The sequence below is a fragment of the Phoxinus phoxinus genome (assembly GCF_949152265.1).
Source record: "Phoxinus phoxinus genome assembly, chromosome: 7".
NCBI lineage: Eukaryota > Metazoa > Chordata > Actinopteri > Cypriniformes > Leuciscidae > Phoxinus > Phoxinus phoxinus.
The window spans coordinates 12,560,325-12,574,568 of NC_136882.1; the positions used below are offsets into that span (position 1 = coordinate 12,560,325).

The 14,244-nt window shown below is 37.1% G+C and overlaps 2 long non-coding RNA genes across 3 annotated transcripts; one reads left to right on the forward strand and one right to left on the reverse strand.

Moving 5' to 3' along the window:
• Window positions 1–3,278: 3,278 nt before the first annotated feature.
• LOC307001397 lies at window positions 3,279–4,985 on the forward strand. Its single transcript, XR_013798221.1, has 3 exons — window positions 3,279–3,355; window positions 4,066–4,167; window positions 4,852–4,985. It is a non-coding gene; the product is annotated as an uncharacterized lncRNA (long non-coding RNA).
• Window positions 4,986–8,001: 3,016 nt separating this feature from the next.
• On the reverse strand, window positions 8,002–11,157 carry LOC307001396. Of its 2 annotated transcripts, XR_013798219.1 has the most exons (5): window positions 11,066–11,157; window positions 10,254–10,355; window positions 9,374–9,495; window positions 9,116–9,231; window positions 8,002–8,138 (listed from the first exon to the last, which is right to left on the reverse strand). It is a non-coding gene; the product is annotated as an uncharacterized lncRNA (long non-coding RNA). The 2 variants fall into 2 exon arrangements; XR_013798220.1 differs by lacking the exon at window positions 11,066–11,157 and having other exon boundaries at window positions 10,254–10,380.
• Between the last annotated feature and the right edge of the window lie 3,087 nt (window positions 11,158–14,244).

Sequence of the window (14,244 nt, forward strand, 5' to 3'; positions counted from 1 at the left end):
GCTTGTTTAGGGCTTGGCCTACCCACTGAGAGCTTGTTCCTTGCTTGCCCAGCCTGCTGGGTTGGGGTAGGGTCTGGATCAGATTCCCTGCCGGGCTTGTCTTAGAGTGAGCGACAGGAGCCCCGGCCCAGCTCTACACACACCCACCTCCTCAACTCAACTTCCTCTGGGCTCCTAGAGCAACTGATTGACACTTGTTTAAAGGGGCCTGGCTTCACGAAGACATTTGACATATGTGAGATGCCTCCTTCCTGTCATGTCTTCCCTCCCCTGGCTCTCCTGACTGTGTTAATGGGTGCAGGTGGCAGCATGGGTTATGAAGTGAGTAAATATCAGTGCAGAATGAACGAGGTGGCGGACAAGGGTGACCGCATCAGGGCTGCGTTTCCCAAAATCATATAAGTAGATCATACAGACCACTGGTGCCAATGGTTTCTATGATCTTCTTATGGCTTTCAGTGCACAACATAGCCCAGGAATGTATTAATTTCCACTTATGCATTTGGCTGACACTGTTATCTAAAGTGATTTGGATCACATTGAAGGTGTTAGTCAAAGCATTCCCTGACCCTGGGAGTCAAACCCATTATCTTGGCATTACAAGCGTAATGCTCTACTGTTTAAGCAACAGGAACGCACAACTCCTCTTTTGGAAGACTCTGAAAAAAGTAGGCGTTTAATCCTGAATCAGGAATAGAGGAAGGATTACTTAACAAGATCCATCCATTCTTCAAAACCACTTAGAGTGCTGCAGTGATTTCTGTAGGCCAATTTGGAGGATAGCATTACCCTGGTGCCCACAAATAGGATCTTTCCATTGGTTTTTGGATTATTGCAGGAAATAAGCTCTGTGACCAACAAAAGTTATCCATGTTTAGTTCATTGTGATTATCTTCACAAATGAACACAACTGTCGGCAGAAGTAAAAAGCTAAATGTAGGCTGTAAACAAACTACAACATGGTTGCATTTTCCCTGAAAGTTTGAGTTAGAATAGTTTGCAAGAGCACAATCATAAACACAATGAGGTTGTAAAAAGCAGACCAGTGAGTAGATGAGTTTTCCTGTTTGTTGTCTGTTTTATGTCCCTAAAAGCCTCTGTAGTCCCATTTAGCCACTTGTTAGCACATTATAAAGACAAGTTAAGGCTTTAAAAAAAAATCATGAGGAGGTATATTACTGATGTATTTAATGTCATTGAATAAAACAAAATACTATCTTAAGCTTGTGTTAATCACATACCTTATTTCATGCATTTAGCCAAAAACCCATTTAAAAAACGATTGATTTCAGTGCTAAAATGCTGACTCGTTTCCGGGGTTTGGCCTACAAAAATAAGTCATCCCTGCAACACTCTATGGGGTCGCGGGGATCCTGGAGCGTCAGCCAGAGTCTTGGTCCGGAGTATATCAGAACGGATGAACAGCACAGGCAGTGGATGCTGTGCATTATTAAATTGCAAAGTTGAATGGCTAAGGGCCGGTCCAGTTGATGAGCCTAATTGGGGACAAGACAAGATTTTGACGGATCGCTTCCTGCATGAACCTTAGCGTCTGTTCTAACTCAGTTAGTTGACAATGGCCGTGTTTGTAGGGATAGGGTGGAGTGTGGGACCACTGTGGGAGTGCATTGGCAGTTTGTAGACTTAGGCTGATTCGGATCTACAGGGGGCCGTCAGAAACCAGCAGGCCAATGACAAGGGGAGGAAAAGAGCACCCCCCACCCAACACAACACTGACACAGACACTGTATCTTTCCATCATTATTAAAGGAATAGTTCACCCAAAAATGAAAAATCTGACTTCATTTGCTTACCCTAATGTTATTCCAATCCTCTATGACTGTCTTTTTCCAGCACAAGTAATATTGTATTCTACTTTTTATGGTGTTTTTATGAAAAATGTGACACAATATCATTTAAAAAGTGGCCATTGTAAGGGTTTATCATGCTTTTGTTTTATATTCAACAAAATGTGAGCAGTGTCTACTTATTCCAGTAAAACCATCCATCAACAGGTGAAGCAATTTATGATGGTTCATGTCATTGCTATATGAATATGCAATGCCGGACTAAATGTATTTGTCATGCTGCTAGTACCTTAAAGCTCCTCTAATCCAGTATGGCCTGGCCAACGGTCTCAGCCTCTTTCCCTCGGAGGTCTTAAGGAAGCTAGTGATGAATGACTGGGCTACATATTACAGGCCAATGATGAATGACTGGCCTGCACATTACAGTGGAGCTCTGGCTGGCGAACTCTTCCTTATTACCTGCGTTGAGTCATTGCATGCGTTTGTTTGGTTTATGTGAGAGACTGCAATGTCAGAGTCAATGCAGCATTCCTCTGTCTGCTACATACCTCAGTGCTGCTCAGCCACGGCCTCTAAGTGATCTCAGATGCCTGTCTGGTACTCCTGTCTGTCCTAAACTCCCATGGCAAGTACCATCTTAAGTTTTACATGGCTTTTATTTTAAGGCATTTTCCTGTTGTGGACAACGTCTTCTATTTAGACCATCAATTATCAGTCCAAATGTGAGTAAAATTGCTTTGGTGAGTAGATAAAATGGATTGACTTGCCTGCAGTTGACAGTTAGTTTGGTTTAACCAGTTAACCTGGTTTAAGTAAGAACAAAAATCAGACACTTGCTGATGTAAGTAATCTAGATTACTGATTTAATCTAGTTTAATCTTAAAACTAGATTAAAGACGCATCTCTTTAGCCAAGCATTCACTTAATGCATCTCATACCTTTTATACTACAGTTAAATCAGATCAAATGCATTCATATTATGAACAGCAGCTACGCTAATTATTTCCCATCTGCCTGTCCCGAGATAACTCAAATAGAGTTCGTCAGCTCCAGTTATGTATCCAGCCTCTCATGGAGACTTCAGATGCCCCAACGCCTGTGTAGAGACGACTCGACGCCTGTGAAGAGACGACCCAACGCCGGCAATATGCAACCCAGTCTCACGGCAGTTCGTGATATGGTCACGTAATTTAATCTATTGATTCGTGGCACGGGCACGTTTATTTCGTTATTTTCGTAATTCCAGCACGTTTTTTAAAACTAATGTATTTCAATGGGAAGCATCTTTCGTGATCAAAGCACGATTCTATCTGCCTATCTGGCTGCAGTAGAGAAGCTGTTTAATCAACATTTATTCACGAGATCTTATCATGGTTTATGTATTTATTTTAATTATATTATTTCGTTCTTATTGCCAGGGAAGCTGGATTGCTTTGCTGTTTATTGATATTTAAAAAAAATATTTTATTAGTAGGAAATCGCGCTGAAGAAGTCTCACTCCGAACACCTCGCGATATTTGGCATCAGTTCACGTGTGCCAGATGTTGGTAAGTAGTCGTAAATACGCTGTCCTAATAATGTTTGATATAATGTATTTTCTGTGTGTCGAAATTAATCAGATTAGCTCAAGTTCAGTCACTGCATTATATCTGTCATCTCAAAGGAGGCTTTGCGTTTCATTGCTTTCTATGAAAATGGTTTCTATGGTGATTAAACACTGTCTGTCACGTGATGTGCTATACAGTAGGCCTAGAGTAGACCTTCAATCAGTTAATCATATTCATATCAGGTTTTTAAGTTGTACAATTAGTTCCAAAGTAGCATATGTAGTAGAAGCACAGTAAAAACAACACCATGCTTTTACCACAGTAACATTAGTTTTACTGTGATAAGTGTAGTAAAAAGACAGTAATCACACAACTTACCATGCTTTTACCACACTATTGGTAGTTTTAATGTGGTACTTATTGTAAATGCACAGTAACCACAACACTAACCATGCTTTTACCTCAGTAACCTTAGTTTTACTGTGATGGGTAGTAAAGGACAGCAATCACAAAACTTACCATGCTTTTAACTCAGTATTGGTAGTTTTAAAGTGATAATTGTTGTAAATTATGCATATTAACCACAACACCTACCATGCTTTTAATGCTTAATAATGTAACATCCAATATTTGTAAGGAAAATCAGTACTTTTTCCTTTAAATAATCCTATATATTATACATAATGATATTTTATTTTCTCTGTTTTCAGCTGAAAAGACCAAAAGGGCCTTTCGAACTCAGTCAGCCCATTATTGTTTGAGGACAAGTAAACGGAGGAGACGGACCGCTGCAAAGACAAATATTCGCAATGGTACGTATGTGTTGGTTTTAACCCTAAATCAAACATTTTATCAAGCATTTGTTGTTTCTTAAACCTGTTCTTACAAAACCCATAGCCCAATCAGTATGAACAGTCTCAAAGTCTTAATAATTCACAAGATTTAACAAGTTGTCAAATTCGTACGATACTAGTACATATTTGTATACTCGTACATAATCCTGCAGCTTTTACTCCTAGTGCTCATTAGCTACTGCCTCAATTCCTGTACATATTTATCGCGATATTTGTAAATCAGTTGCGCCCCTTCTTGGATAGTAGTCTGATGTCCCACACACTGTCAGAAAGTTTATATTAATTGCATTGTGTATTCATTAAAATTATTACAAATTAGTCCCTGTCTGTTGTGTTCATGTTCCAATGTCCAATGATACATGATGTCTCTCCACACCTCATAACCTACCTCTGTTTGCAAGAGTGGAAAAGCTAATCTGACTTGTCACATGACATCAGATACGCGATTATTTTGTCGTAATCGGGACAGTTATCAGCAGTGTAACTGATCTGTTTGCATATAAATCATGTTATTTTTAAACGAGTTCATATGATTATTGCTTGCTATTAAAGACATACTTTTATTCATAGAAATGCCCACATATCAGTGAACGTATAACATAAAAATGCTTTTAACATTTAATTATGCAACACTCTTTACAGAAATATATCGCACAGTTATGGATAAACTCCCAACATCATCATCAAGTCCTGTGCTGGGCACATTGGGCAACAAGTGTCCTCCAACGTATTCGATCCGTGGCCAAGTTCTCCGCATCTTCCCCTGGGACACTGACATTGTTCAGGTCTTCGTGAAACATCTGTCTCCATGTCTTCCTTGGTCTTCCCGGTCTCCTGCATCCTCCTGGTGGTGTCCACTTCATCACTGTCTTTGGGTGGTGTTGTTTGGGCATGCGTCGGATGTGTCCAGCGAGGTGCACCCTTTGCTCTGTCACAGTTTCTGAAAGTCTTCATGTGAAGTCCCACTCCTCCTCAGGATCTCTTTGATATATGCAGAACCAATATTGAAAATAGTGATTTCTCTTTTTTCCATATTGTTAAAGCATTTTGTTTTCTCTTTTCAGCTTCATAAACTGTGCTTGATGTCTGCCTAATGCCTTCGTCAAAGAAGCGTCAGTGCGCATCAGGTGTTTTGCTAAAGGACATATTCATTGCCATCCATTAGTTCTAGTCATGCAGTGACTTCATGATGCAATAGACACATGTATATTTCTGCAAGTGTATAGCAGGTGTTTGTCCGAACAATTGAAGATAGTGAGAGTGTTCAGGAAAACCTTTAGAAAACAATCCATATTTATGGAAATCTTATTGGTGCTGAAAGAATATTACAGAAATGAGACACTTGACATAATGGACATTATTCTGAGTTTGTTACCTTTACATTTAGATGGACTTAATGTCTTACATTTAGCTTCATTAAACCTTTTATTACAGTGGTCACTATAGTAAATGTCCACCATAACTACATCTATGGTTACACCTGGTTAATGTAAATGTAATATACCCGTGAATGTATTTTATTGAAGCATTTTCTTACTGACGTTTATAATCATTAACTATTTTAAGTTGCCTTTCATTTAGTGACAATAAAAGTGATTAATGATCACAAGGATATAGAATTAAAGGTGATAATGTAAAACGTTGTGCTTACGTTTTTGCCTATTTGTTCTTTAAAGCGAAGAAACAAATATATTTTCACATAACAAAGTTGAATCTCATCTCTTGGTTTGTAAAAATATAACTTCATCATAGCGATTTGTTTTAACGTTACTGTATATGTCCCTATAATAGATTGCCCCTGTATCTTATACCTGGTTTTTTAATATAATTAACTTATTTTTATACTGTTGTGCAGTAGGTTTGGCACTACATTTGTCTTTAAACAGTTTGACATTAAATATTGGAATATGCTTTCAAAATTGTGTGCATTCATTGTGATTTTGTTACATTTATTTGAATATAATTGATATACCTTTGATATACTATACATACACTGTAAATGTTAGAAGCACTTTAGTATATGTAATTATCTTTAATTAAAATACTGCAGAACTACCCCTGCTGTAGGCCATTGCTTAGAAAAAAGTTTATCTTTCAAATGTATTTATGAATTAGTCTAATCAAATAAAAACATTTGTGTCATTGATCATGTGATCTCGTTTTTGGATGGTAACCACACAAAGGAGTCTTTTGTTTTTAAATGTGAGTTTTATAATTTAATTAGAATTAATACATTACAGCCCAAATATTGTTTGGGTTTAAATATGAAATATTTAAGGTATCTATGCCTGTAGCCGGAACCAGAAGAGATCTGTCATCATTTTCCATAAATGGGCAAGTAAGTGTGACGCATCTGTACAGCTGGATTGTTATTGGCTGTGACTTTATCACAGAACTCGCTGTGATTGGACTATCGTTTAACCCATATAAAACGGCGCTTCATGTTACAAAGTATGTTTTGGTGTTATTATTGCGTTAGTTATACATAAAGTTAATGATAAAGTGTCTCTGTTTTGTGAGAAATTGCTCCTTTACTGAGATCCCCACCCTAACCCTAAGCATGGCTGCACATTTCAATGAACTACAGGACAATGTTTCCTGTTCCATTGATAGCATGACAGAGATATGTGGGTAATGTAGTTTAAAACGCTTAGTAATGAAACAATAAATGTTAAATACATAATATCTTTAATGGACAACTGGATATCTAAATTTGTTCATTGTGCAAACCTTTATGACGTATATGAGGGACAGGCTGAAATTTGATAATTTACTGTGAGCACTTTAAAAATAACCTTTATGCCAGCTTTCCGTATATGTCAGAAAACTGGGCCCAACATTATTTAGTAAACATAGCATAAGCAGTTGTCCTGCCGATTTTCTCTTTGATACACTAACCGGACTGTGAGTTACAGCCATTTGAAATGTGCAGTTTTTTGCTCTTCTGGGGGGCCCTTGGGGGTGGAAGTGCAGTACAATCTACACAGATCTACACACACTATTACACAGGGATAATGCACCATTCAGTAAAACAAACAAAACAAAACAGTGCCTACATTTCCTTTTCACCCCCTCTGGTTGCTGCTTATATGCCTGACATCAGTAACGTCTATGCTTTCATTTTAAATGCAGTAGGCTAGTAGATGTACTAGAATGATCAACATGGATAATCTTCAATTATGCTTGAAGTGTTTATAGCAAGATAGCCACTGCAGCCTCTTGTTATTCACATAGCTTCCCTTTATTTCACTGCAAACATTGCAGTTGCAGCTTATACATGCAAGTATGTGCAACTTTTGTTGCATTGTTTTGTTGCAACTTTTGTCCCAAATATCATTAACCAGATCTAAATGTGTATGTCCTAAGAAAAAGAATCATGGTAATTAATTATATGTAGTTGTTTTTAAATTATGAACTAAACTAAAGAAATAAATTAAAATTTCTCAAATATTGTTTTTATTTACTGTACCAAACACCACTTTCAATAAACAATATTCACCATACTTTATTACACAACACTTTATTGGAGGACACAGCATAAAGTTGATAAAGTAGCATAAAGACAATGAGATTCAAGATAAATAAAAATGTGTCTTCAAAAATACATTAACATCATATTAATCCATTCACAGCTGCTGAAGCCAAAAAATGAGTGCCAGAGAATCATATTCAGTCACCTATGATACAGAAAACAGATTTGATATTGTGTTGGAAAATAATGATTCATTATCACTAAACTGGTTTCTTGCTCTTCCCTGTACATGTCTCGATCATGTTCATGTTCTTCTTCCTCGTCTAAACAGTTTGTTCAGGTGTACCCTGTAGTACAACATATGAACAGAAGATGTGATCACTGATGTGGTGTAGCTTTTTCTCAACCAGAGGAAGAAGTCTCAACATCCCATTGTCAGGCGTTATCCAGTCCTGGTCTGAAAGTAAAGCAAAAAACACAAACAATACAAATTAAGTTGTTTAATGGACAGTCAGGTCAGCTTATGGCTACGTTTACACGTGGATGGCTATTTTCATAAACGGACATTTCACCCCTCTTCGTTTTCAAAAATAACATTGTGCACACGAACCCGTGTATATGCCGTCCAGAGCATGCCAAACCTGTAGGTGGCAGTGTAACGAGAAGCTCAAGCACACGTTAGCCAATCAGAATCCCGAAAATCTCATATTGTGACGTCGCTGCCTAAAACTCAGTTTTTCTCAGTTTACATGCAAACGTGCAAACAAAGTTTTCCAAAATCTCCACTTTGGCCGGAGTTTTTAGAAATAATCGTTTTCTGTGATAAAAACTCGGTTTTCGTGTAAATGAGAGGCCAAACCGCAGGGAAATATCAGTGTCTTCACTTCGTGTAAACGGGGCCTACGTTCTGCGATATATTAAGCAGTGATGGGCTACTCTGGCCCTTAGCATCCACTGTCCTGCAGATTTAGCTCCAACCTCAAACCCTCCTGCCTATTGTCTATAAGTAAAGCTGAAGACTTTCATATGTGCTCAATTAGGGTTGGAGGTAAACTCTCAACCTCAAAAAGGAGAACGCAAAAGGGCCAGAGTTGCCCGTTCCTGATTTAAATTTACAAAGCAGCAGTCAGTACATTATATAATATACCCATTGATTTATTTTATACATATATATATATATATAATATTTCAGCACATTATATAAGCTAAGTACTGAACAAAAAATGTTTTACCCATATCAACAGCAACCTATTTTAAAATATCTTTAAGAAAGGCATGGTCTCTTTTGCCTTTGTAAGTGATGCTTGATTTTTTTCAAGACAACATACTCTTCTGTCACTTGTTTCAAGAGCTTCCTGTAACCTGTACAATGTAAAATTGTCAACATCAAATTATGTACTACATATTACAGCATTGTTTCAATACAAGACATACCAATGGATTTGCGCACCTTTCTGTCTTCTTTGGGCACCAGATGTTCCTTCCTCACCCGAAACAAAGGACTTATTCGATTAGCTTGTGTTGATATAAGGACTGGTCTTCCTTCTCTGCTGTAAAACAAGAAAGTATCTACTTACTCGTGCAATTACTATTGTTCTTGAAACATAAATTAAGACAGTTATAATTTACCTTACGATTCAGGAGAGAGCATTTGATGAGTAAATACTGATTGAAATGTTCTAGAAACTTTACCTGGGAAGGGCTGATCACGGCAAGATCCGCTGCGACTCACTAGTAGCTCTTGTGAGGGTTGGCTCTTAAAAGAGCTGTTGAGTTTGATGTTGTAGAGATCTAAAAAAAAGGACAAAGTAATCCTGCAATACAGAAAGGAAGGTAATTTTATTACATTACATGCAAGCAGTCAGTTATACAACTGTAGGATATATTTCTGTAAAGAGTGTTGCATAATTAAATGTTAAAAGCATTTTTATGTTATACGTTCACTGATATGTGGGCATTTCTATGAATAAAAGTATGTCTTTAATAGCAAGCAATAATCATATGAACTCGTTTAAAAATAACATGATTTATATGCAAACGGGACAGTTATCAGCAGTGTAACTGATCTGATTACGACAAAATAATCGCGTATCTGATGTCATGTGACAAGTCAGATTAGCTTTTCCACTCTTGCAAACAGAGGTAGGTTATGAGGTGTGGAGAGACATCATGTATCATTGGACATTGGAACATGAACACAACAGACAGGGACTAATTTGTAATAATTTTAATGAATACACAATGCAATTAATATAAACTTTCTGACAGTGTGTGGGACATCAGACTACTATCCAAGAAGGGGCGCAACTGATTTACAAATATCGCGATAAATATGTACAGGAATTGAGGCAGTAGCCAATGAGCACTAGGAGTAAAAGCTGCAGGATTATGTACGAGTATACAAATATGTACTAGTATCGTACGAATTTGACAACTTGTTAAATCTTGTGAATTATTAAGACTTTGAGACTGTTCATACTGATTGGGCTATGGGTTTTGTAAGAACAGGTTTAAGAAACAACAAATGCTTGATAAAATGTTTGATTTAGGGTTAAAACCAACACATACGTACCATTGCGAATATTTGTCTTTGCAGCGGTCCGTCTCCTCCGTTTACTTGTCCTCAAACAATAATGGGCTGACTGAGTTCGAAAGGCCCTTTTGGTCTTTTCAGCTGAAAACAGAGAAAATAAAATATCATTATGTATAATATTTAGGATTATTTAAAGGAAAAAGTACTGATTTTCCTTACAAATATTGGATGTTACATTATTAAGCATTAAAAGCATGGTAGGTGTTGTGGTTAATATGCATAATTTACAACAATTATCACTTTAAAACTACCAATACTGAGTTAAAAGCATGGTAAGTTTTGTGATTGCTGTCCTTTACTACCCATCACAGTAAAACTAAGGTTACTGAGGTAAAAGCATGGTTAGTGTTGTGGTTACTGTGCATTTACAATAAGTACCACATTAAAACTACCAATAGTGTGGTAAAAGCATGGTAAGTTGTGTGATTACTGTCTTTTTACTACACTTATCACAGTAAAACTAATGTTACTGTGGTAAAAGCATGGTGTTGTTTTTACTGTGCTTCTACTACATATACTACTTTGGAACTAATTGTACAACTTAAAAACCTGATATGAATATGATTAACTGATTGAAGGTCTACTCTAGGCCTACTGTATAGCACATCACGTGACAGACAGTGTTTAATCACCATAGAAACCATTTTCATAGAAAGCAATGAAACGCAAAGCCTCCGTTGAGATGACAGATATAATGCAGTGACTGAACTTGAGCTAATCTGATTAATTTCGACACACAGAAAATACATTATATCAAACATTATTAGGACAGCGTATTTACGACTACTTACCAACATCTGGCACACGTGAACTGATGCCAAATATCGCGAGGTGTTCGGAGTGAGACTTCTTCAGCGCGATTTCCTACTAATAAATTTTTTTTTTTAAATATCAATAAACAGCAAAGCAATCCAGCTTCCCTGGCAATAAGAACGAAATAATATAATTAAAATAAATACATAAACCATGATAAGATCTCGTGAATAAATGTTGATTAAACAGCTTCTCTACTGCAGCCAGATAGGCAGATAGAATCGTGCTTTGATCACGAAAGATGCTTCCCATTGAAATACATTAGTTTTAAAAAACGTGCTGGAATTACGAAAATAACGAAATAAACGTGCCCGTGCCACGAATCAATAGATTAAATTACGTGACCATATCACGAACTGCCGTGAGACTGGGTTGCAATATGTTATGCCCTAAATTTATACATGATTAACTAACTGTATTTTTGTATGTACATTTCTGAAAATGCATTTTCTGTAAAGCTGCTTTGAAACAATATGTATTGTGAAAAGCGCTATACAAATACATTTTAATTGAGTTGAATTAAGTGGTGTACATGATTCAAATCATAGACATACAAACTGTCTAATAACGAAACAGCCGTCAACATCAACATTTTTTTCTCCATAAATGTTAAATACTCATTACATTGGACAAGTGCCATTGCTTAAAATTATTGGCCTCTAAACTAAATTTTTATTGGAGGGCCCTCCATCCCCAATGAGTGGACCACCTCAGTGACCCAATAACGGCTTTGATTAAAGGGTTAGTTCACCCAAAAATGTAAATGCGTTCAATTAATTACTCACCCTCATGTCGTTTAATGCAACTGATGTGTGTTGATGAATGTTTATATGTGAATAAAAGGATAATTTAAACTCTGTTCATCATATAAAGCAATTGAGTCTCTTCCGAAAATTTGGACTATAAACCAATTCATTTGGATTAGTTAGTTTTATCTCTTTATGAACTTTCTGAAGCACCAAAAGTGGCAGTAGTACTTGTAGTAGTTAGTAGTAGTTGTATAGCTGTCAATGAAGGGACAGAAAGCTCTCAGATTTCATCAAAAATATCTTCATTTGTGTTCTGAAGATGAACGAAAGTCTTTCGCGTTTGGAACAACATTAGGGTGAGTAATTGATGACCATTTTTTTCATTTTTGGGTGAACTAACCCTTTAAGATGCTACGTAACAAAATTACAGTTGGATTTAACAATTTTACAATTATACCTTAATAATTGATGACGGGCACACCCGAGGTTTTTCAATAATTAAATTGGCCAGAGTAAATTATTCTGCTTATACTACGGTTACCACACCTCAAAACATTGTTCAGATTATGTATGTAAGACATTTGTCAAGTTTTTGTCATTAAAACACTCTTGTGTGTAGGACTAATTTCTTACACATCTCATCGCAAAGCCAATTCCAAACTTTAGCCGTGCGTTTCCCTGAAAATAATTGCGCACCTCAGAACGTTTGTAAACCAATCAGATTCAAGCATTCAACAGCCCCGTATAAAAGATGCTGTGAGTGACCTGCGCTGTACAAGGAAAAATAACCCCATTGTCATAAATAAAACAATAAAAATGTTTTTGATATTCAAATGTTCTAAATTCTCCCTCAGTTAATTTTGGACACGGTCTACTCTACAGTATCATTTATATCTCACCAGCACGACAGTTGTTTTTCCTTTTCAGCCAACAATGTAATTGCCGCTTGTAAGTAGATTTTAAATACATGGTGGTGTTGTGAATTTACATTCCCCTGAGTTTGTTTACTTTGCTGCGGTGGTTGTTGAGGGCCGGTTTAGGCCTCGGAGAACACAGTGATCTCATTGTGAGCATGAGAAGCCCGTGGCCCGGCACTGTGATTGAAAAGCGCAACATGCCAAACAGATGTAGGGGCCGCACTCTTGCTGAGCCCACTCTGCCCGTTGCCAAGCGCCTGAACCCTAGAAACAGGTGGAGGGTGCCTACTAATCTCTTATTAAAGAGGAGAAATATTTTAGCTATGCATATGCTCCGCTCTGTTATTCTAGCCTTTGGCTGAGCACTGCCTTTCATTACCTAACAGCCAGGGCTCACAGGCTCAGTTAAGTGCCTCTGGCTAAGAGGGAAAACAGAGCAGAGAAAAGTCATGCAGTGCTTCTCCCATGGTAAATCACGCTCCCATGGAAAATTGGTCATTTGAAAAAGGAAGCAAATTTTGCCCAGCACAGCTCACATATCGATGACATGTCATTCAGAGAAAAGCAAACCCTATGGTATTAGCCATGTTGTGTAAAGGAGCATTTATCTCAATGCCTGCAGAACGCAACAGTGTCCGTCCACTTTTTCAGCCGCCTCGGTTCTGGAAATATTTTCCCCCAGTCGTTTTTCCCATAGGGATTTTTTAAAGGGTCTGAATGAACTAAATTAACCATCAACAAGGTAAAACACAACATTACACACTTTGATGTGAAGCAAAAAAGGATTTGAAAATGTGTGTATAAGACAACTATATTGTAAAACTACAATCCCATTAGGCATTGCGAACGATATTGATGGAGAAATATAAAACTATTGATTTAAAGATGTTGATCATATATAGAAACAATGTTATGTTTATTGCAATATATGCATATATTTACAAATATTTAAATAGTTTGCATGTAGCTTTTGGTGCTTGTCACATTTCTGGAGATTACTCTACAGAATCATGGTTAATGTAGTTTTTCTTTCACTGTAAAAACTAAGTAAAAAAATAAATAAGTGAAAATAATGCAGGCAGAAGGCTTCAGTAAAATCATAGACCATTAATGATTAACAACCACAGTAGTCTTTAAAGATATATATAAAGGGGTCATGAACTGGCTTTTTAAATTTTTTTATAATGTTGTCTGAGGTCAACTTATGACATTCGCTTAAGTTGGTTTTTACATTCAAAAACATCCAAATGAATAAGTAATAGTCTATTTTCTACCCTGGTTTTGAGCCTAGCTCCTGAAACGCTTGGTTTTTATTGGCGTGCCGCATTGAAGAGTTGGAAGTAAACGCCCACTGCTATGATTGGATATCAGTTTTGCATATTATAATGAGTTTCATGTAATGCGTGAATCGGTGGGCGGGTCTGAACAGGGATTGTTGAAGTAGCCGTCGAGCTTCTTCTGCGGAGGCGGTGTTTGATACCCTTTGACATC